General features: G+C 40.7%; 1 protein-coding gene across 2 annotated transcripts in view; it reads right to left on the minus strand.

Moving 5' to 3' along the window:
- The window catches only part of LOC101161393 (cadherin-4), a 263,505-nt gene that overhangs the window by 81,284 nt on the left and 157,244 nt on the right, over nt 1-24,977 (minus strand). The gene's annotated exons all lie outside the window — the stretch shown is intronic.

A 24,977-nucleotide genomic window follows, 5' to 3' on the forward strand; every position in this document is an offset into this window, starting at 1 on the left:
CCCTGAGGCTACACAGAGGTGCTGTCCTTTGTTTGCGTCTCTGTGTAGACATGCTTCCATCCCCACCCTTATCTCTGCTTTCCCTGCTGAAGAAAGAAATTATGTACACACCTGCCCTGACTGAGGCTGAAATAAAAAGCTCTGCAGCACCTGTCTAATGAGAACAGAGGAGCTCTACATGCTATCTTCATGATGGGTATGTCTTTTGGGTGCATACTGTTGAAAATGTAAGCAACGTGTAATATTTCAATGTAAAATATGTCCCAGACGGCAGAAGTCTTTAAAAAGATATGGTGATGATCCATACAGGAATGTGTGGATGTAAAAACAATCCCCCTGCTGTGAATCCCTCCAGCAGGAGCTGCAGAGAGGAGATTGTGTTCTTCCTCATCTTGGCTGGTGAAAAAAGGGTTAGAAGGGTGTGTGATCCTCTATGGTGTAATATGGTTGTATTGCTGTAATCCAGCTAATCCTTTTGTTGAGTCTGCACCATACATGCGCACGCTCACTTCACCAGCAGCATGTCCCTGTCACCTGAAGCACAGTCAATATCCAGCCGCTAATCCCACCTGGACTGCACACGGCGCAGTCGCACAGGTGCTAAAGCACTAGCTGAGCGCAGGCAAACTGTCTGTCATCTCCTCCACAACTGCGCTGATAATAAGAAAAGCTTTGGCAAAGGGAAGGATTTTTTTTTTTATCTGAAGCTTTAACAACACTTAAAACATTCATAATTCACAGATAAGTGGCATCTTTGAACAGTCAGGGCTGAAGCTTTATGCTGGTACAGGGAGACTGAGGATGCCTCACAAATTGATAGGAGGACGAGATGTGTTCTGCAGATAAAACGGCTCTTAAAGTAACCAAAACCAATGGGCACCAGAGAAGAAGCCAAAACCAAGCAACAGGAAGAGCTTCTCAGTCTGTCCTTTTGAGAATATCCTGTATTTACTCACTACTTCAGGCAAAAACAGAATAAAAAGTGACCACTGTCAATATCTAGTCATGTGAAGCAAAGAGGGCAGGAGAAAGTGGACTTGATGCAATATTTAAAAAGAAAAAAAAAAGCCTTTGATCATTGATGGCGCTCAGGACAAAGACAGTGACTGAATTGAATACCAAATTTTTTTAAATGCAGACTCTGTGCGTTTAAAATATTTTGATTTCAAAAGAATTAACAGATTAGATGGCAACTAAGTATTTTTTTTTTTTTTTATATTATTCTCAAATGATATGATTTGCACATTTGAACTTGTCAGATTGTTAGTGATTAAATCAAAGGGAGCAACTAATTCTTAAAGTCCCACTCTGAGGATTATTTGTAATTATAACCAGTGTAATTGTAATCATGCAACTAGGACATAATTTCTGCAGAGAGGCAGAAGTTCATTAGAAATTTGCCTCTGAGTTCAAGTGGAGCAACTCTTCCCCCCACTTCCTGTCAACCATCTATGTAGATGCTCTACTTCTAACTTACAGCCCCTCACACCACCAAAGTAACATTACTGGTGCAACAAAAGTGGTGAGCAATATTGGAGCCAGCCAGGCAACAGTGTTGAGCCAGATGCCAGCTCAGACGAGGAAAACAAAAAAGTTCTGGATTTGTCTATGTATTCTCAACTCAACTTTATTTATAAAGCACTTTAAACAGAACAAGGTTCACCAAAGTGCTCTATCTATCTATCTATGCATCAGAATGAAGCAGAGCATGGAGCTTGGGTCCTTGTTAGTTGTAGCTATGTGTCACAACTACGGTCATTTTCAAAAGGCATTCGTCTGCTCCTGATTCACAACGGTTTGAAAAAAAAAACACTCAAATGCAATTTTAGACTTACTTTTTCATATATACATGTCCCCCTTCATGAAAAAAATGCCACAAGAACATGTTAAAAAACACCCATCGGAGTGGGTCTTTCATGACTTGTTTTAAATTCAGTTTGTGGCAGATTGCATTACCAGGTAAACCTATCAAAGTGTCCAGCCAGTGGTAATATTCCTAACCGAGTGTCTGTACGTGTATTCTTCATATGTCTCAGAGGGAAGTGCCAAAGCCTTGCTCCTCCCATGATTCTGCTGTTTTGATAAAGTCCTTATCTCCCCTCACAGCCATCAGCAGAAAAACACAATGACTGAATAGACACTCTGTGCAGTAATCTGCCTGCTGCTGATGAAGACACGGCGATAACAAGGTGGACATTTTTGATTGGTCAGGCTCAAACTTTGGAAGAAATTAAAAAGAAGAGAAGCAGTGAGACAGACAGCAAAGAGAAGATATTGCTCTCTGTGAGCCTGCGTGTGGATGATATCAGCACAGCGGCAACACGTGATTGTCACTGTCAAACAGCAAGGCAGATGACAGGCTATGGCATTGGGACAACAACTGAGAGAAAAAGAGAAGAAAGGAAATGTGCAAGGGTTCCTTATGGGCTTCAGGGAAAAGGCAGTATGTTCTTGATAGGAATGCGGGAATTATTTTGTTGATGTGTATACAAGAGTACAGTTTTTGTGACTGCAGCCTCGCCTTTGTACAAATGTGGGAAATCGAGTGTGCTTGCCTTGATGCAGGCATGTGTGAAAATAATGCATGAACATATGTCCCAATGTTTGGTTCAGGCTGTGTGTCCCAGTTTGGGTGCATGTATGAGCTTAAATACACAATAAGGAGGGAGTTCATATGTCCCTAATGTGCCGGGGGCTCCAGAAGCCTGCCGGCAGGTAGAGCCAGCTGGCAGCTCGTGCTCTCAGGCATCCCCCTATGCTGCAGGGACATTTTTTAGGTCTGCACACCCGGAGTCCTGCAACAGACATCTGGAGGTTATCAGACTGACACAGAGGAAACGCAACACAAGACATGTGTGCTCTCTGCCAGTTGTTTGTGTCATCTGTCTGTATGTTGCATAAGGTTAACCTGAGTTTGTTTCTTTTTAAACATTTCTAAGCTAGAAAGGACCAGTCTTATTGTAGTTTACCAGAGGTTTCCAGCCTCTAGAGTCTCCATACTGGAGAACAAGAATGATTCAAAGACAAAGGATCCAATCAACATAACAGGAAGACAGAACCACCAATCTGACTTTTTGTTTATGCCTACACAAGTCTTCACATCAGGGAGCCATTTATCTTCAGGGTTGACCTGCTGTCTCTCTTCATTGCCTCCTCTTTCTGCAATTCCTCTGTACTCTCAGACTCTTTCTCCTTTAACCATTTCTCTGTGTCTTTCTCTTCATTCACTTTGTGCCTTTTTCTGTCTTCTGTGCCAATACGTGTACTTTTTGGTGGACACCTAGGTACACAGAAATTCTGAATTTGTGAGCTAAACCCCCTATTGTGAGTAAAAAAAAAAAAACTGGTCGTTGACTGCACAGATCTTCATGTTAAGCTACGTGAAAACCACCAGCAGCAACGCACTTTCAAGCAGACACTTCCATCAAAAAGTCTATGTAAATGCTCGTTAACAAGCGTTTAATGCTGATTTGGCAGTATGGATGGCATCCCAAACTGAATAGAATAGAATATCTTTATTTATATAGCACTTTCCCCCAAAAGACTCACAATGTGCTTTACAAAAGCAGCATAAAATCAAATCAAAACATACAATAATAATAATTTAAAAAAACACAGTAAAACATGATAAAGCAAGTACTAGAAATCAACTAAAAGCTCTCCTGAGTAAAATGTCTTTGCCTGAGATTAACACACTCATGAGGGTCAATCTGACGGAACGACAATGGGAGGGAGTTCCAAAGACGAGAAGCAACGGCTTGAAGTGAGAGATCTCCTCTAGTCCTAAAGCAGGGTCTTGGAACGCTACAAATATTTTGGTTGGAGGACCTCATGGATCAGGCCGAAGAGTATGGGGTTAAAACAGGGGTAGGGAACCTATGGCTCGCGAGCCATTTTTGGCTCTTTTGATGGTCACATATGGCTCGCGGACAAATCTTTAATTATGGCCCGCAGCAGTCATAGACTGCAAGGACCATATTGTAACTGGTACGAGGGTCGAACACTCAAAAAGGTCCAAAACGTCAAAAAAACGCGTCAAAACGCCAAAAAATGGGGTCAAAAGTCGCCCAAAGCACAAAACGACACGACAATTGTGTAACGCAACAAAAATAAACACACACACGCACAACACCATCGCACAAACGTTAAAATTGTAGTCGCAAAAATGACGACAAAAACACAAAAAAGCCCCAAAAAGCCCTCAAAAGACGGGTTTAAAGCCAAAAAGACATGCCCAGCCTATAGTAAAAGACAGGCTGCATTGAAATACATAGGCCACCTGACTGCAAAAACTTCTATATTGTTTCTGCTTCGTTTCATTATTATTATGGCCCGCAGCAGTCATAGACTGCAAGGACCATATTGTAACTGGTACGAGGGTCGAACACTCAAAAAGGTCCAAAACGTCAAAAAAACGCGTCAAAACGCCAAAAAATGGGGTCAAAAGTCGCCCAAAGCACAAAACGACACGACAATTGTGTAACGCAACAAAAATAAACACACACACGCACAACACCATCGCACAAACGTTAAAATTGTAGTCGCAAAAATGACGACAAAAACACAAAAAAGCCCCAAAAAGCCCTCAAAAGACGGGTTTAAAGCCAAAAAGACATGCCCAGCCTATAGTAAAAGACAGGCTGCATTGAAATACATAGGCCACCTGACTGCAAAAACTTCTATATTGTTTCTGCTTTGTTTCATTATTATTATGGCCCGCAGCACTCACAGAGTGCAAGGACCATATTGTAACTGCTACGAGGGTCGAACACTCAAAAAGGTCCAAAACGTCAAAAAAACGCATCAAAACGCCAAAAATGGGGTCAAAAGTCGCCCAAAGCACACAACAACACAACAATTGTGTAACGCAACAAAAATACGCACACACACGCACAACACCCCCGCACAAACGACAAATTTGTAGTCGCAAAAATGACGACAAAAACACAAAAAAGCCCCAAAAAGCCCTCAAATGACGGGTTTAAAGCCAAAAACACATGCCCAGCCTATAGTAAAAGACAGGCCGCATTGAAATACATAGGCCACCTGACTGCAAAAACTTCTATATTGTTTCTGCTTTGTTTCATTATTATTATTATTATTATTACGTTTCTTGTTTGTTACGGACGTTTTGAGCGAAAATTTGACCCCCGCCACATACCCGAAAACTCACCAAAATTGGCACACACCTAGGATAAATTAAAAATGAATTTTCGGCAAAGAGAACGTCACCCCCCCGAGGTCGATGACATCACGGCGAGCGTTCCCGTAAAAAAAATGAATGGGCCGAAAATTGCTTATGGGGCCAAAAAAAAATATTTTGAAATACAGTTACGAAACCAAAACATACGTGTTGGAGATATCCCAAAGAAGTTATGAAATCATTATGGGATGGCCACACGACCTACGGGTTGGCGGCCATTTTGTGGCGAACTTAGAGAAATGGCGATTTTCGTGTTTTTTCACAATATGGGAAAACGACACTTTTGTTTAAGCGATTTTCACGAAATTGCATACACATGCCACAAACACGATTCTACAATAACCAAAGAAGTTTTGTTGACCTTTGACCTTGGCAAGGGGCGGCCATCTTGAATTTTCAAAAAAAAAGCACCTTTAGTAACGGATACAAACGAAAACTCGTCCTAGGGATTTTTATCGATCTTTTTGAAACTTCTCGGGCATCAATGGTAAGCTACTGTAGACAAAATGATGGAATTATAAGTTGTAGAATTTGAAACGCGTGCGCGTGGCGAATTCGCAACCGTCGCCGTTTTAGCTAGCTCGCACATATTTTATCGGAATGTCCTGAAACTGAAATATGCGATACCCTGGCCCACACTGAACAAAACGATGTCACATACGACAAAATTGATAAAGGAATGTGGCCGTGGGAGACAAAAAACGATTGCAAAAAAAAGTGCTGACGCGGCAAAAATTTTTTTTCGGATTTTATTTTTAAGAATCGGCTAATGAAACCCAGATAACTTTGTCGGGTATATCCAAAGAAAGTTTTGAAATCATTATGTGATGGCGACACGACCTACGGTTTGGCGGCCATTTTGTGCCAAAATCTGCCATTTTGAGTTTTTCGCGTTTTTACACAATATGGAAAAATGAACTTTTTTTCGAGCGATTTTCATGAAATTTGACGGGCATGTCCCTAGCATAAGTCTACAATCACCTCTGGAGTTTCGTCGACTTTTGACCTCGGGAAAAGGCGGCCATCTTGAATTTTCTATAAAAAACACATTTACCACCAGATTCAAACGTAAACTTGTCGTTGGAATTTTCATCGATTGTCTCGAAACATTTTGGGCATCAATGGCAAGCTACTGTGGAAAAAATGTTGGAATTAGAAGTTGTAGATTTTGAACGGCGTGCGCGTGGCGAGCTAGCAAAGTGGCGCACTGTTATAACTCCCATGCATTTCAATACAATACAGTGAAAATTGAATGCATGCATAAATGCCTGAAACTGAATACATTGAAAAACACTGGATATGGACATATAGGGAATGTGGGCGTGGTTAGCATAAAACCCCTGTTGTTAAGAAAAACAAAAATTTTTCTTTTACCGATTTGTCCGAAACTGACGTCAATCTGTTCGTCCACTCGAGGGGACCAAAACACAAAATGGTTGCTATGGAGATAAAATCAACAGAATAGCCGCCATTTTGGAAAAAGTGTTTTTTTTTTATCAACTTATGACATATAGCTCTCACCAATGGAGGAATGTGTTTTTCTGAGTCAGTTGATGATGCTGATCGCTATGCTAGCACTTTTAGCTATGTTAGCATAACTTGCATAGTTAGCATAATTAGCATTTTATGTAATGTGTTTTTCTGAGTCAGTTGATGATGCTGATCGCTACGCTAGCACTTTTAGCCACATTAGCATAGCTAGCATAGTTAGCACAATTAGCATTTTAGGAAATGTGTTTTCCTGAGTCAGTTGATGATGCTGATCGCTATGCTAGCACTTTTAGCCACATTAGCATAGCTAGCATAGTTAGCACAATTATCATTTTAGGAAATGTGTTTTTCTGAGTCAGTTGATGATGCTGATCGCTATGCTAGCACTTTTAGCCACATTAGCATAGTTAGCATAGTTAGCATAATTAGCAAATCCAGCCTTGACTAGCTTTTCATTTGTGGTCGGTGAGGAAGGTGAGGACGGCGGTCATGCGTAGAGTTGGCCGTGATGGTGGGTTGCGTCTGCGGGCCATACAACGCCGCTTGCAGCTTTATTATTATTATTTTTCTTCTACTTTCTTTCTTCCACTTTGAGCTCAAATTTGACCCCCGCCACATACCCGAAAACTCACCAAAATTGGCACACATCTGGGATAAATTGAAAATGAATTTTCGGCAAAAAGAACGTCACCCCCCCGAGGTCGATGACATCACGGCAAGCGTTCCCGTGAAAAAAATGAATGGGCCGAAAATCGCTTATGGGGCCAAAAAAAAAAATTTTGAAATACAGTTACAAAACCAAAACACGCGTGTTGGAAATATCCCAAAGAAGTTATGAAATCATTATGGGATGGCCACACGACTTACGGCTTGGCGGCCATTTTGTGGCGAACTCAGAGAAATGGCGATTTTCGTGTTTTTTGACAATATGGGAAAACGATACTTTTGTTTAAGCGATTTTCACGAAATTGCACACTCATGCCACAAACACGATTATACAACTACCAAAGAAGTTTTGTTGACCTTTGACCTTGGCAAAGGGCGGCCATCTTGAATTTTCATAAAAAAGCACCTTTAGTAACGGATACAAACGAAAACTCGTCCTAGGGATTTTTATCGATCTTTTTGAAACTTCTCGGGCATCAATGGCAAGCTACTGTGGACAAAATGTTGGAATTAGAAGTTGTAGAATTTGAAACGCGTGCGCGTGGCGAATTCGCAACCGTCGCCATTTTAGCTAGCTCGCAAATATTTTATCGAAATAGCCTTAAACTGAAATATGCGATACCCTGGCCCACACTGAACAAAACGATGTCACATACGACAAAATCGATAAAGGAATGTGGCCGTGGTAAACAAAAAATGATCGCAAAAAAAAGTGCTGACTCGGCAAAAAAAAATTTTTTCGGATTTTATTTTTAAGAATCGGCTAACGAAACCCAGATAACTTTGTCGGGTATATCCAAAGAAAGTTTTGAAATCATTACGTGATGGCGACACGACCTACGGTTTGGCGGCCATTTTGTGCCAAAATCTGCCATTTTGAGTTTTTCGCGTTTTTACACAATATAGAAAAATGAACTTTTTTTCGAGCGATTTTCACGAAATTTGACGCACATGTCCCTAGCGTAAGTCTACATTCAACTCTGGAGTTTCGTCGACCTTTGACCTCGGGAAAAGGCGGCCATCTTGAATTTTCTATAAAAAACACCTTTACCACCAGATTCAAACGTAAACTTGTCGTTGGAATTTTCAGCGATCGTCTCGAAACTTTTTGGGCATCAATGGCAAGCTACTGTGGAAAAAATGTTGGAATTAGAAGTTGTAGATTTTAAACGGCGTGCGCGTGGCGAGCTAGCAAAGTGGCGCACTGTTATAACTCCTATGTTTTTCAATGGACTATTGTGAAATTTGAATGCATGCAATAATGCCTGAAACTGCATACATTGAAAAACACTGGATATGGACATATAAGGAATTTGGGCGTGGTTAGCATAAAACCACTGTTGCTAAGGACAACAAAAACTTTACTTTTACCGATTATTCCGAAACTGACGTCAATCTGTTCGTCCTCCCGAGGGTACCAAAACATAAAATGGTTGCTATGGAGATAAAATCAACAGAAAAGCCGCCATTTTGGAAAAAGTAGGTTTTTTATCAACTTGTGACATGTAGCTCTCACCAATGGAGGAATGTGTTTTTCTGAGTCAGTTGATGATGCAGATCGCTATGCTAGCAATTTTAGCTATATTAGCATTACTAGCATAGTTAGCATAATTAGCATTTTAGGTAATGTGTTTTTCTGAGTCAGTTGATGATGCTGATCGCTATGCTAGCACTTTTAGCCACATTAGCATAGCTAGCATAGTTAGCATAATTAGCATTTTAGGTAATGTGTTTTTCTGAGTCAGTTGATGCTGATCGCTATGCTAGCACTTTTAGCCACATTAGCATTGCTAGCATAGTTAGCATAATTAGCATTTTAGGTGATGTGTTTTTCTGTGTCGGTTAATGATGCTGATCGCTATGCTAGCACTTTTAGCCACATTAGCATAGTTAGCATAGTTAGCATAATTAGCAAATCCAGCCTTGACTAGCTTTTAATTTGCGGGCTGTGAGGGCGGTGAGGTCAGCGGTGGTGCGTAGAGTTGGGCGTGGAGGCGGGTTGCGTCTGCGGGCCATACAACGCCGCTTGCGGCTTTAATTATTATTATGGCCCGCAGCACTCACAGAGTGCAAGGACCATATTGTAACTGGTACGAGGGTCGAACACTCAAAAAGTCCAAAACGTCAAAAAAACGCGTCAAAACGCCAAAAAATGGGGTCAAAAGTCGCCCAAAGCACAAAACGACACGACAATTGTGTAACGCAACAAAAATACACACACACACGCACAACACCAACGCAAAAACGTCAAATTTGTAATCGCAAAAATGACGACAATAACACGAAAAAGCCCAAAAAAGCCCTCAAAAGACGGGTTTAAAGCCAAAAAGACATGCCCAGCCTATAGTAAAAGACAGGCCGCATTGAAATACATAGGCCACCTGACTGCAAAAACTTCTTATTGTTTCTGCTTCGTTTCATTATTATTATGGCCCGCAGCAGTCATAGACTGCAAGGACCATATTGTAACTGGTACGAGGGTCGAACACTCAAAAAGTCCAAAACGTCAAAAAAACGCGTCAAAACGCCAAAAAATGGGGTCAAAAGTCGCCCAAAGCACACAACGAGACGACAATTGTGTAACGCAACAAAAATACACACACACACGCACAACACCACCACAAACGACAAAATTTGTAGTCGCAAAAATGACGACAAAAACACAAAAAAGCCCCAAAAAGCCCTCAAAAGACGGGTTTAAAGCCAAAAAGACATGCCCAGCCTATAGTAAAAGACAGGCCGCATTGAAATACATAGGCCACCTGACTGCAAAAACTTCTATATTGTTTCTGCTTCGTTTCATTATTATTATTATTATGGCCCGCAGCAGTCATAGACTGCAAGGACCATATTGTAACTGGTACGAGGGTCGAACACTCAAAAAGTCCAAAACGTCAAAAAAACGCGTCAAAACGCCAAAAAATGGGGTCAAAAGTCGCCCAAAGCACACAACGACACGACAATTGTGTAACGCAACAAAAATACACACACACACGCACAACACCAACGCACAAACGTCAAAATTGTAGTCGCAAAAATGACGACAAAAACACAAAAAAGCCCCAAAAAGCCCTCAAAAGAACGGGTTTAAAGCCAAAAAGACATGCCCAGCCTATAGTAAAAGACAGGCCGCATTGAAATACATAGGCCACCTGACTGCAAAAACTTCTATATTGTTTCTGCTTCGTTTCATTATTATTATTATTATTATTCTTCTTTCTAACGGCGTCTTTGAGCTAAATTTGACCCCCGCCACATACCCGAAAACTCACCAAAATTGGCACACATCTGGGATAAATTAAAATGAATTTTCGGCAAAGAGAACGTCACCCCCCCGAAGTCGATGACATCACAGGCGAGCGTTCCCGTAAAAAAAATGAATGGGCCGAAAATCGCTTATGGGGCCAAAAAAAAATATTTCAAATACAGAACGAAACCAAAACACGCGTGTTGGAGATATCCCAAAGAAGTTTGAAATCATTATGGGATGGCCACACGACCTACGGCTTGGCGGCCATTTTGTGGCAACTCAGAGAAATGGCGATTTTCGTGTTTTTTGACAATATGGGAAAACGACACTTTTGTTTAAGCGATTTTCACGAAATTGCACACACATGCCAAGACCATGATTCTACAATAACCAAAGAAGTTTTGTTGACCTTTGACCTTGGGAAGGGGCGGCCATCTTGAATTTTCATAAAAAAGCACCTTTAGTAACGGATACAAACGAAAACTCGTCCTAGGGATTTTTATCGATCTTTTTGAAACTTCTCGGGCATCAATGGCAAGCTACTGTGGACAAAATGTTGGAATTAGAAGTTGTAGAATTTGAAACGCGTGCGCGTGGCGAATTCGCAACCGTCGCCATTTTAGCTAGCTCGCACATATTTTATCGGAATAGCCTGAAACTGAAATATGCGATACCCTGGCCCACACTGAACAAAACGATGTCACATACGACAAAATCGATAAAGGAATGTGGCCGTGGTAAACAAAAAACCGTCGCAAAAAAAAGTGCTGACTCGGCAAAAAAAAAATTTTCGGATTTTATTTTTAAGAATCGGCTAACGAAACCCAGATAACTTTGTCGGGTATATCCAAAGAAAGTTTTGAAATCATTACGTGATGGCGACACGACCTACGGTTTGGCGGCCATTTTGTGCCAAAATCTGCCATTTTGAGTTTTTCGCGTTTTTACACAATATGGAAAAATGAACTTTTTTTCGAGCGATTTTCACGAAATTTGACTCGCATGTCCCTAGCATAAGTCTACAATCACCTCTGGAGTTTCGTCGACCTTTGACCTCGGGAAAAGGCGGCCATCTTGAATTTTCTATAAAAAACACCTTTACCACCTAATTCAAACGTAAACTTGTCGTTGGAATTTTTATCGATCGTCTCGAAACTTTTTGGGCATCAATGGCAAGCTACTGTGGAAAAAATGTTGGAATTAGAAGTTGTAGATTTTGAACGGCGTGCGCGTGGCAAGCTAGCAAAGTGGCGCACTGTTATAACTCCCATGCATTTCAATACAATACAGTGAAAATTGAATGCATGCATTAATGCCTGAAACTGAATACATTGAAAAACACTGGATATGGACATATAAGGAATGTGGGCGTGGTTAGCATAAAACCACTGTTGCTAAGGACAACAAAAAGTTTACTTTTACCGATTTGTCCGAAACTGACGTCAATCTGTTCGTCCTCTCGAGGGGACCAAAACATAAAATGGTTGCTATGGAGATAAAATCAACAGAAAAGCCGCCATTTTGGAAAAAGTGGGTTTTTTATCAACTTATGACATATAGCTCTCACCAATGGAGGAATGTGTTTTTATGATGCTGATCGCTATGCTAGCACTTTTAGCCACATTAGCATAGCTAGCATAGTTAGCATAATTAGCATTTTAGGTAATGTGTTTTTCTGAGTCAGTTGATGATGCTGATCGCTATGCTAGCACTTTTAGCCACATTAGCATAGCTAGCATAGTTAGCATAATTAGCATTTTAGGTAATGTGTTTTTCTGAGTCAGTTGATGATGCTGATCGCAATGCTAGCACTTTTAGCCACATTAGCATAGTTAGCATTGTTAGCATAATTAGCAAATCCAGCTTTGACTAGCTTTTAATTTGCGGGCTGTAGAGGGCGGTGAGGGCGGTGGTGCGTAGAGTTGGGCGTGGAAGGCGGGTTGCGTCTGCGGGCCATACAACGCCGCTTGCGGCTTTAATTATTATTATTATTCTTCTTCTTTCTTACTGCGTCTTTGAGCTCAAATTTGACCCCCGCCACATACCCGAAAACTCACCAAAATTGGCACACACCTAGGATAAATTGAAAATGAATTTTCGGCAAAGAGAACGTCACCCCCCCCAACGTCGATGACATCACAGCGAGCGATCCCGTAAAAAAAATGAATGGGCCGAAATCGCTTATGGGGCCAAAAAAAATAATTTCAAAATACAGTTACGAAACCAAAACACGCGTGTTGGAGATATCCCAAAGAAGTTTTGAAATCATTATGGGATGGCCACACGACCTACGGCTTGGCGGCCATTTTGTGGCGAACTCAGAGAAATGGCGATTTTCGTGTTTTTTCACAATATGGGAAAACGACACTTTTGTTCAAGCGATTTTCACGAAATTGCATACACATGCCACTAACACGATTCTACAACTGCCAAAGAAGTTTTGTTGACCTTTGACCTTGGGAAGGGGCGGCCATCTTGAATTTTCATAAAAAAGCACCTTTAGTAACGGATACAAACGAAAACTCGTCCTAGGGATTTTTATCGATCTTTTTGAAACTTCTCGGGCATCAATGGCAAGCTACTGTGGACAAAATGTTGGAATTAGAAGTTGTAGAATTTGAAACGCGTGCGCGTGGCGAATTCGCAACCGTCGCCATTTTAGCTAGCTCGCACATATTTTATCGGAATAGCCTGAAACTGAAATATGCGATTCCCTGGCCCACACTGAACAAAATGATGTCACATACGACAAAATCGATAAAGGAATGTGGCCGTGGTAAACAAAAAACGATCGCAAAAAAAAGTGCTGACTCGGCTAAAAAAAAAAATTTCGGATTTTTTTTTTAAGAATCGGCTAACGAAACCCAGATAACTTTGTCGGGTATATCCAAACAAAGTTTTGAAATCATTACGTGATGGCGACACGACCTACGGTTTGGCGGCCATTTTGTGCCAAAATCTGCCATTTTGAGTTTTTCGCGTTTTTACACAATATGGAAAAATGAACTTTTTTTCGAGCGATTTTCACGAAATTTGACTCGCATGTCCGTAGCATAAGTCTACAATTACCTCTGGAGTTTCGTCGACCTTTGACCTCGGGAAAAGGCGGCCATCTTGAATTTTCTATAAAAAACACCTTTACCACTGGATTCAAACGTAAACTTGTCGTTGGAATTTTTATCGATCGTCTCGAAACTTTTTGGGCATCAATGGCAAGCTACTGTGGAAAAAATGTTGGAATTAGAAGTTGTAGATTTTGAACGGCGTGCGCGTGGCAAGCTAGCAAAGTGGCGCACTGTTATAACTCCCATGCATTTCAATACAATACAGTGAAAATTGAATGCATGCATTAATGCCTGAAACTGAATACATTGAAAAACACTGGATATGGACATATAAGGAATGTGGGCGTGGTTAGCATAAAACCACTGTTGCTAAGGACAACAAAAATTTACTTTTACCGATTTGTCCGAAACTGACGTCAATCTGTTCGTCCTCTCGAGGGGACCAAAACACAAAATGGTTGCTATGGAGATAAAATCAACAGAAAAGCCGCCATTTTGGAAAAAGTGTTTTTTTTATCAAATTATGACATATAGCTCTCACCAATGGAGGAATGTGTTTTTCTGAGTCAGTTGATGATGCTGATCGCTATGCTAGCACTTTTAGCCACATTAGCATAGCTAGCATAGTTAGCATAATTAGCATTTTAGGTAATGTGTTTTTCTGAGTAAGTTGATGATGCTGATCGCTATGCTAGCACTTTTAGCCACATTAGCATAGCTAGCATAGTTAGCATAATTACCATTTTAGGTAATGTGTTTTTCTGAGTCAGTTGATGATGCTGATCGCTATGCTAGCACTTTTAGCCACATTAGCATAGTTAGCATAATTAGCATAATTAGCATTTTAGGTAATGTGTTTTTCTGAGTCAGTTGATGATGCTGATCGCTATGCTAGCACTATTAGCCACATTAGCATAGCTAGCATAGTTAGCATAAGTAGCATTTTAGGTAATGTGTTTTTCTGAGTCAGTTGATGATGCTGATCGCTATGCTAGCACTTTTAGCCACATTAGCATAGTTAGCATAATTAGCATAATTAGCATTTTAGGTAATGTGTTTTTCTGAGTCAGTTGATGATGCTGATCGCTATGCTAGCACTATTAGCCACATTAGCATAGCTAGCATAGTTAGCATAAGTAGCATTTTAGGTAATGTGTTTTTCTGAGTCAGTTGATGATGCTGATCGCTATGCTAGCACTTTTAGCCACATTAGCATAGCTAGCATAGTTAGCATAATTAGCATATGCAGTTTTGACTAGCCTTCATCAAAAGTGGGCGGTGAGGGCGGTGAGGGCGGTGAGGGCGGTGGTGCGTAGAATTGGGCGTGGAAGGCGGGTTGCGTCTGCGGGCCATACAACGCCGCTTGCGGCTTTAATTATTATTATTCTTCCCGTTTCTAACGGATCCGTAGATCGCAAATTTGACCCCCGCTACATACCCGAAAACTCACCAAAATTGGCACACACCTAGGATAAATTGAAAATGAATTTTCGGCAAAGAAAACGCCACCCCCCCGAAGTCGATGACATCACAGCGAGCGTTCCCGTAAAAAAAATGAATGGGCCGAAAATCGCTTATGGGGCCAAAAAAAAATATTTCGAAATACAGTTATGAAACCAAAACACGCGTGTTGGAGATATCCCAAAGAAGTTATGAAATCATTATGGGATGGCCACACGACCTACGGCTTGGCGGCCATTTTGTGACGAACTCTATGAAATGGCGATTTTCGTGTTTTTTGACAATATGGGAAAACGACACTTTTGTTTAAGCGATTTTCACGAAATTGCATACACATGCCACAAACACGATTTTACAACTACCAAAGAAGTTTTGTTGACCTTTGACCTTGGGAAGGGGCGGCCATCTTGAATTTTCAAAAAAAAGCACCTTTAGTAACGGATACAAACGAAAACTCGTCCTAGGGATTTTTATCGATCTTTTTGAAACTTCTCGGGCATCAATGGCAAGCTACTGTGGACAAAATGTTGGAATTAGAAGTTGTAGAATTTGAAACGCGTGCGCGTGGCGAATTCGCAACCGTCGCCATTTTAGCTAGCTCGCACATATTTTATCGGAATAGCCTGAAACTGAAATATGCGATACCCTGGCCCACACTGAACAAAACGATGTCACATACGACAAAATCGATAAAGGAATGTGGCCGTGGTAAGCAAAAAACGATCGCAAAAAAAAGTGCTGACTCGGCTAAAAAAAAAAATTTCGGATTTTTTTTTTAAGAATCAGCTAGCGAAAGCCAGATAACTTTGTCGGGTATATCCAAACAAAGTCTTAAAATCATTACGTGATGGCGACACGACCTACGGTTTGGCGGCCATTTTGTGCCAAAATCTGCCATTTTGCGTTTTTCGCGTTTTTACACAATATGGAAAAATGAACTTTTTTTGTTGACCTTTGACCTTGGGAAGGGGCGGCCATCTTGAATTTTCATAAAAAAGCACCTTTAGTAACGGATACAAACGAAAACTCGTCCTAGGGATTTTTATCGATCTTTTTGAAACTACTCGGGCATCAATGGCAAGCTACTGTGGACAAAATGTTGGAATTAGAAGTTGTAGAATTTGAAACGCGTGCGCGTGGCGAATTCGCAACCGTCGCCATTTTAGCTAGCTCGCTCATATTATATCGGAATAGCCTGAAACTGAAATATGCGATTCCCTGGCCCACACTGAACAAAATGATGTCACATACGACAAAATCGATAAAGGAATGTGGCCGTGGTAATCAAAAAACTATCGCAAAAAAAAGTGCTGACTCGGCTAAAAAAAAAAAATTCTGATTTTTTTTTTAAGAATTGGCTAACGAAACCCAGATAACTTTGTCGGGTATATCCAAACAAAGTTTTGAAATCATTACGTGATGGCGACACGACCTACGGTTTGGCGGACATTTTGTGCCAAAATCTGCCATTTTGAGATTTTCGCGTTTTTACACAATATGGAAAAAGGAACTTTTTTTCGAGCGATTTTCACGAAATTTGACTCGCATGTCCGTAGCATAAGTCTACAATTACCTCTGGAGTTTCGTCGACCTTTGACCTCGGGAAAAGGCGGCCATCTTGAATTTTCTATAAAAAACACCTTTGCCATTGGATTCAAACGTAAACTTGTCGTTGGAATTTTTATCGATCGTCTCGAAACTTTTTGGGCATCAATGGCAAGCTACTGTGGAGAAAATGTTGGAATTAGAAGTTGTAGATTTTGAACGGCGTGCGCGTGGCGAGCTAGCAAAGTGGCGCAGTGTTATAACTCCCATGCATTTCAATACAATACAGTGAAAATTGAATGCATGCATTAATGCCTGAAACTGAATACATTGAAAAACACTGGATATGGACATATAAGGAATGTGGGCGTGGTTACCATGAAACCACTGTTGCTAAAGACAACAAAAATTTTACTTTTACCGATTTGTCCGGAACTGACGTCAATCTGTTCGTCCTCTCGAGGGGACCAAAACACAAAATGCTTGCTATGGAGATAAAATCAACAGAAAAGCCGCCATTTTGGAAAAAGTGTTTTTTTTATCAAATTATGACATAGCTCTCACCAATGGAGGAATGTGTTTTTCTGAGTCAGTTGATAATGCTGATCGCTATGCTAGCACTTTTAGCCACATTAGCATAGCTAGCATAGTTAGCATAATTAGCATTTTAGGTAATGTGTTTTTCTGAGTAAGTTGATGATGCTGATCGCTATGCTAGCACTTTTAGCCACATTAGCATAGTTAGCATAATTATCAAATCCAGCCTTGACTAGCTTTTCATTTGAGGACGGTGAGGGCGGCGAGGACGGCGGTGGTGCGTAGCGTTGGGCGTGGAAGGCGGGTTGCGTCTGCGGGCCATACAACGCCGCTTGCGGCTTTAATTATTATTATTATTATTATTATTCTTGCACACTAACGGCGTCTTTGAGCTTAATTTTGACCCCCGCCACATACCCGAAAACTCACCAAAATTGGCACACATCTGGGATAAATTGAAAATGAATTTTCGACAAAGAGAACGTCACCCCCCCGAAGTCGATGACATCACAACGAGCGTTCCCGTAAAAAAAATGAATGGGCCGAAAATCGCTTATGGGGCCAAAAAAAAATATTTCGGAATACAGCTACGAAACCAAAACACGCGTGTTGGAGATATCCCAAAGAAGTTATGAAATCATTATGGGATGGCCACACGACCTACGGCTTGGCGGCCATTTTGTGGCGAACTCAGAGAAATAGCGATTTTCGTGTTTTTTGACAATATGGGAAAATGACACTTTTGTTCAAGCGATTTTCACGAAATTTCATACACATGCCACAAACACGATTCTACAACTACCAAAGAATTTTTGTTGACCTTTGACCTTGGGAAGGGGCGGCCATCTTGAATTTTCAAAAAAAAGCACCTTTAGTAACGGATACAAACGAAAACTCGTCCTAGGGATTTTTATCAATCTTCTTGAAACTTCTCGGGCATCAATGGCAAGCTACTGTGGACAAAATGTTGGAATTAGAAGTTGTAGAATTTGAAACGCGTGCCCGTGGCGAATTTGCAACCGTCGCCATTTTAGCTAGCTCGCACATATTTTGTCGGAATAGCCTTAAACTGAAATATGCGATACCCTGTCCCACACTGAACAAAACGATGTCACATACGACAAAATCCATAAAGGAATGTGGCAGTGGTAAACAAAAAACCGTCGCAAAAAAAAGTGCTGACTCGGCAAAAAAAAATTTTTTTGGATTTTATTTTTAAGAATCGGCTAACGAAACTCAGATAACTTTGTCGGGTATATCCAAAGAAAGTTTTGAAATCATTACGTGATGGCGACACGACCTACGGTTTGGCGGCCATTTTTTGCCAAAATCTGCCATTTTGCGTTTTTCGCGTTTTTACACAATATGGAAAAATGAACTTTTTTTCGAGCGATTTTCACGAAATTTGACTCGCATGTCCCTAGCGTAAGTCTACAATCACCTTTGGAGCTTCGTCGACCTTTGACCTCGGGAAAAGGCGGCCATCTTGAATTTTCTATAAAAAACACCTTTACCACCAGATTCAAACGTAAACTTGTCGTTGGAATTTTCATCGATTGTCTCGAAACTTTTTGGGCATCAATGGCAAGCTACTGTGGAAAAAATGTTGGAAGTAGAAGTTGTAGATTTTGAGCGGCGTGTGCGTGGCAAGCTAGCAAAGTGGCGCACTGTTATAACTCCCATGCATTTCAATACAATACAGTGAAAATTGAATGCATGCATTCATGCCTGAAACAGAATACATTGAAAAAGACTGGACATGGACACATAAGGAATGTGGGCGTGGTTAGCATAAAACCACTGTTGCTAAGGACGACAAAAAGTTTACTTTTACCGATTTATCCGAAATTGACGTCAATCTGTTCGTCTTCTGAAGTGGACCAAAACATAAAATGGTTGCTATGGAGATAAAATAAACAGAAAAGCCGCCATTTTGGAAAAAGTCGTTTTTTTATCAACTTATGACATATAGCTTTCACCAATGGAGGAATATGTTTTTCTGAGTCAGTAAATGATGCTTATCGCTATGCTAGCAATTTTAGCCACATTAGCATAGCTAGCATAGTTAGCATAATTAGCATTTTAGGTAATGTGTTTTTCTGAGTCAGTTGATGATGCTGATCGCTATGCTAGCACTTTTAGCCACATTAGCATAGCTAGCATAGTTAGCATAATTAGCATTTTAGGTAATGTGTTTTTCTGAGTCAGTTGATGATGCTGATCGCTATGCTAGCACTTTTAGCCACATTAGCATAGCTAGCATAGTTAGCATAATTAGCATTTTAGGTAATGTGTTTTTCTGAGTCAGTTGATGATGCTGATCACTATGCTAGCACTTTTAGCCACATTAGCGTAGCTAGCATAGTTAGCATAATTAGCATTTTAGATAATGTGTTTTTCTGAGTCAGTTGATGATGCTGATCGCAATGCTAGCACTTTTAGCCACATTAGCATAGTTAGCATTGTTAGCATAATTAGCAAATCCAGCCTTGACTAGCTTTTAATTTGCGGGCTGTGAGGGCGGTGAGGTCAGCGGTGGTGCGTAGAGTTGGGCGTGGAGGCGGGTTGCGTCTGCGGGCCATACAACGCCGCTTGCGGCTTTAATTATTATTCCGCTTTCTTATCGCGCCTTTGAGCTCAAATTTGACCCCCGCCACATACCCGAAAACTCACCAAAATTGGCACACACCTGGGATAAATTGAAAATGAATTTTCGACAAAGAGAACGTCACCCCCCCCACGACGATGACATCACGGCGAGCGTTCCCGTAAAAAAAATGAATGGGCCGAAAATCGCTTATGGGGCCAAAAAAAAATATTTTGAAATACAGTTACGAAACCAAAACACGCATGTTGGAGATATCCCAAAGAAGTTATGAAATCATTATGGGATGGCCACACGACCTACGGCTTGGCGGCCATTTTGTGGCGAACTCAGAGAGATAGCGATTTTCGTGTTTTTTGACATTATGGGAAAATGACACTTTTGTTCAAGCGATTTTCACGAAATTTCATACACATGCCACAAACACGATTCTACAACTACCAAAGAATTTTTGTTGACCTTTGACCTTGGGAAGGGGCGGCCATCTTGAATTTTCAAAAAAAAGCACCTTTAGTAACGGATACAAACGAAAACTCGTCCTAGGGATTTTTATCAATCTTTTTGAAACTTCTCGGGCATCAATGGCAAGCTACTGTGGACAAAATGTTGGAATTAGAAGTTGTAGAATTTGAAACGCGTGCCCGTGGCGAATTCGCAACCGTCGCCATTTTAGCTAGCTCGCACATATTTTATCGGAATAGCCTGAAAATGAAATATGCGATTCCTTAGCCCACACTGAACAAAACGATGTCACATACGACAAAATCGATAAAGGAATGTGGCCGTGGTAAACAAAAAACAATCGCAAAAAAAAGTGCTGACTCGGCTAAAAAAAAACAATTTCGGATTTTTTTTTTAAGAATCGGCTAGCGAAACCCAGATAACTTTGTCGGGTATATCCAAACAAAGTTTTGAAATCATTACGTGATGGCGACACGACCTACGGTTTGGCGGCCATTTTGTGCCAAAATCTGCCATTTTGAGTTTTTCGCGTTTTTACACAATATGGAAAAAGGAACTTTTTTTCAAGCGATTTTCACGAAATTTGACTCGCATGTCCGTAGCGTAAGTTTTCAATTACCTCTGGAGTTTCGTCGACCTTTGACCTCGGGAAAAGGCGGCCATCTTGAATTTTCTATAAAAAACACCTTTGCCACCGGATTCAAACGTAAACTCTTCGTTGGAATTTTCAACGATCGTCTCGAAACTTTTTGGGCATCAATGGCAAGCTACTGTGGAAAAAATGTTGGAATTAGAAGTTGTAGATTTTAAACGGGGTGCGCGTGGCAAGCTAGCAAAGTGGCGCACTGTTATAACTCCCATGTATTTCAATACAATACAATGAAAATTGAATGCATGCATTAATGCCTTATAATGAATACATTGAAAAACACTGGATATGGACTTATAAGGAATGTGGGCGTGGTTAGCATGAAACCACTGTTGCTAAGGACGACAAAAAGTTTACTTTTACCGATTTGTCCGAAACTGACGTCAATCTGTTCGTCCTCCCGAGGGGACCAAAACATAAAATGGTTGCTATGGAGATAAAATCAACAGAATAGCCGCCATTTTGGAAAAAGTGGGGTTTTTATCAACTTATGGCATATAGCTCTCACCAATGGAGGAATGTGTTTTTCTGAATCAGTTTATGATGCTGATCGCTATGCTAGCACTTTTAGCCACATTAGCATAGCTAGCATAGTTAGCATAATTAGCATTTTAGGTAATGTGTTTTTCTGAGTCAGTTGATGATGCTGATCGCTATGCTAGCTCTTTTAGCCACATTAGCATAGCTAGCATAGTTAGCATAATTAGCATTTTAGGTAATGTGTTATTTTGAGTCAGTTGATGATGCTGATCGCTATGCTAGCTCTTTTAGCCACATTAGCATAGCTAGCATAATTAGCAAAATCAGCCTTGACTAGCTTTTAATTTGTGGGTGATGAGGGCGGCGGTGGTGCGTAGAGGTGGGCGTGGAAGGCGGGTAGCGTCTGCGGGCCATACAACGCCGCTTGCGGCTTTAATTATAAAATCTTTTTTCTTTAGACCAGTCTTTCTTGGGCGCGATGCGATGCCAGAAAGGCGCGCAGTAGTAGCGGTGCTTGGAGAGAAAAATGTGTGCCAGCACTATAAGTTTACTATTATCTATTATATCACAGTTTGTACCAGCCCGAAACCTGTGAATTGCCGTGCCGCAACTGCGCGCTCCCGTCTCTGAGAAAGAGCGCGCAGTTGAAAGGACGGAATATGTGAGGAAGGGGGGGGGGGGGGGTTTAGCGAATCCCGCACATAACTTAAAAAACACTGCCTGTCACATGCTGCAGTGTGTGAGTGTGTTTTTGGCTCCACGTGTGCATGTGAGCAGTCTTTCTCACATCTAAAGAACATTCAGACCAACCTACCATCACGTTTAAGGGATGGAAGTCTCAACTCCTGCATGAAGCTTAAACTCACCACGAATCAACCAGACTAGACCATGATGATCAGCAAAACCACCACGCAGCACCAGAACTCACATTAATGCTAATAAATACTCATTATTTATTAGCAACAGCATAACTATGTTATTGAAAAGAATCCACAGACTTATTGTCCTTTAAAAATGTGGAAGTTACATCAAATGCAAACATTCACTTGTATATTTAGTTTTAAACATTGTAGCGGACTGAGTTTAACTGGGCAGCTGTTGGAACGTGTTATAAATTCCGGAGTTCATTGAACATATCATGCAGAGATCTGATTGGCCATCAGTTGTGTCGCTCAGCCTGTCGTTGGGGAGTTTGGACCAATGGGGTTCAGCTATGGGCCGAATAAGGAAATAGGAGGGCCGATGCGGGTGCAAGGGAATATAAAGTTGGGAGAAGCACTCTCGTCTCGGCGGGAGAGATTCAGGAGTTGCTGAATTAATTGTACAGCGTTTGTTGCAGCCTGCAGTAACCAGATTAAAGAACCTTAAAAGAGGTTAAGTCTCCGTGCCTCAGTGTGGGAAAGGGACACTACATTACTATAGCTCTTTCGAAATTACATTTGAAAATATGTGGCGTTTATGGCTCTCTTGGCCAAAAAGGTTCCCGACCCCTGGGTTAAAAGGTTAGATATGTACATCGGAGCTTGACCATGCAAGGCTCTAAAAACTAAAACTGACCTCAACTGAGACAAATGAGGTCAGAAAGTCATGTCGTCAATTTGTTTTTTTCATATTTTGAGTAAGTTGTTGCATTGGTGGGGTCATTTTGGTCACCTGGTCCTTTTTTGGAAAGGTTCTCCAATGATCCAACTTTTCTCCATTTGTGTATATTGGCTGTTCTGTGAGTCCAACAGCTTATGACTATAATCCTCTTCAGGCTGGTTTATGTCAACAGTGCATTTCACTTTGTCAAAAAGCTTCTATTGAAGTGATTTCTGGATTTAACAGGTCAGGCAGTAATCGGGCCTGGATGTGGCAAGTCAGATTACATTTGGCTTTTCCAAAAATTTTAATTCAGAAAAATAGGGGGGGAGGGGATCCGTTTTTATCATACTGTTCAGCAGATTTAGAAAGCTTCAGAGTCACTTAAAAAAAAAGTATTTGCTTGATTTATCTTTCTGTAATAATAATATCTGTTTGAAAATTGTAATCATTGTATAGTAGTAAAGGCAAAACGGGGATAAATAATTCTTTATAAAACTGCTCAGATTTAAACCTGACAGATGCCACTGATACTTTCCCTTGGCACAAGCGTCCATGTACCACACTTTCCTGTAATCTGCCATGAACTGTCAGGCTGCTTGGCAACAATGTGAAAAATAAAATGCAAATCAGAATATGCACTGGAAACCCAGTCAAATCCGAATCCAGCAGTGCACAACTGAAGGCCCCACACTGCATGATAGAGAAGGCCAACCATCATACAATGAAATCAGCTTGAATTGGAGAGCACTTAACAACAGGCCCTACCTGTGAGAGGTGCAATAACCTGAGTAGTTAAGCGCAGCATAAGGGGCTTTCAGGCAAAGATACATTTCAACTGCTGTGGCATTATATACAACAAAATTAGATGTTAAAGTCATTTGGTGCTGCAAATGTAACATATGCATATTTTTTTTCTCTAAACAGATCTGTGAGATATTTTTCTAGGTATTAAACACAAATTAGTTCCTTTTCACTGGTGCTAAACAGGAAAAAAAGGCATAATAGCAGAAGTAAGTCAGAGTAAAAGTGTGTTGAAGCCAGTTGAACGAAATAGAGAGTAATAAAGTAGAGTTTGTTACACTACAGCAACCCTTTCTTATCATTAGGTGTCTCCATACAGTGAGACAGAACCCAGTAAGCTGGTACTAAACATGTTTGTTAGCAGGCTAACAAAGCGGGATAATTGAATTCCCCTTAGAGCTATCCTCAACAGGGAACTGCGCTGAGTTACAACAGCAGAGTGTAAATCCAACTTAGCTCAGAAAAAAATAAGAGCTGGCTTCACTTTGTTCCCAGTATTATTATCATGAAGGAAAAAGGCAATACCAACTCTGGTCCTATTTTCCTCAAAACCTGGGAGGGTGCTTTCTTTTAATGGAATAATAGAAAGTCCACATTTGCACATTTAAATAGTCAAACCAAACTTTGAATACCAAAACATTTAGAGAAAATAAAATTGAATCTCTGAGAGAACTTTAATGACCCACTCTGATGAAAATTGAGTTTTGAACATGTCTATTGTGGTATTTTTCTGATAATGGAGGACATATTAAAAAAAAAAAAGCTTAAAATTGCATTTCTGAGTATGAATTCATTCAAATCGTTGTGAAATGCAAACAAATGCCAGTTGAAAAAGAGCATATCTTCGAAAATACGTTGCAGGCAACAAGCTCCCTAATCAACTCCGCTCCACAACAGGGAGGGGAAGGGGGGGCGGGATTGCTTTGCACCAACGGCCCCACCCAATTTCGTAACCAAACATAACCAAACATTCGAATGTACTGCTGCTTTGCAGAAACTATGTCCTAGATAATGACACAGGTTTTTTTGATTTTGCTTAGAAAAGACATGCGGTAATCATAACTAAAAGACCACAGGGGACACTTGTACAATAGATCAAAAGATGATCGTAGTGGGTCGTTAAGCATTGAACTAAATGCAATACAAAAAAAAGACTTCAAAAAGAGCTTTATCGATTA

Source organism: Oryzias latipes, chromosome 5, assembly GCF_002234675.1.
Source record: "Oryzias latipes chromosome 5, ASM223467v1".
Lineage (NCBI taxonomy): Eukaryota > Metazoa > Chordata > Actinopteri > Beloniformes > Adrianichthyidae > Oryzias > Oryzias latipes.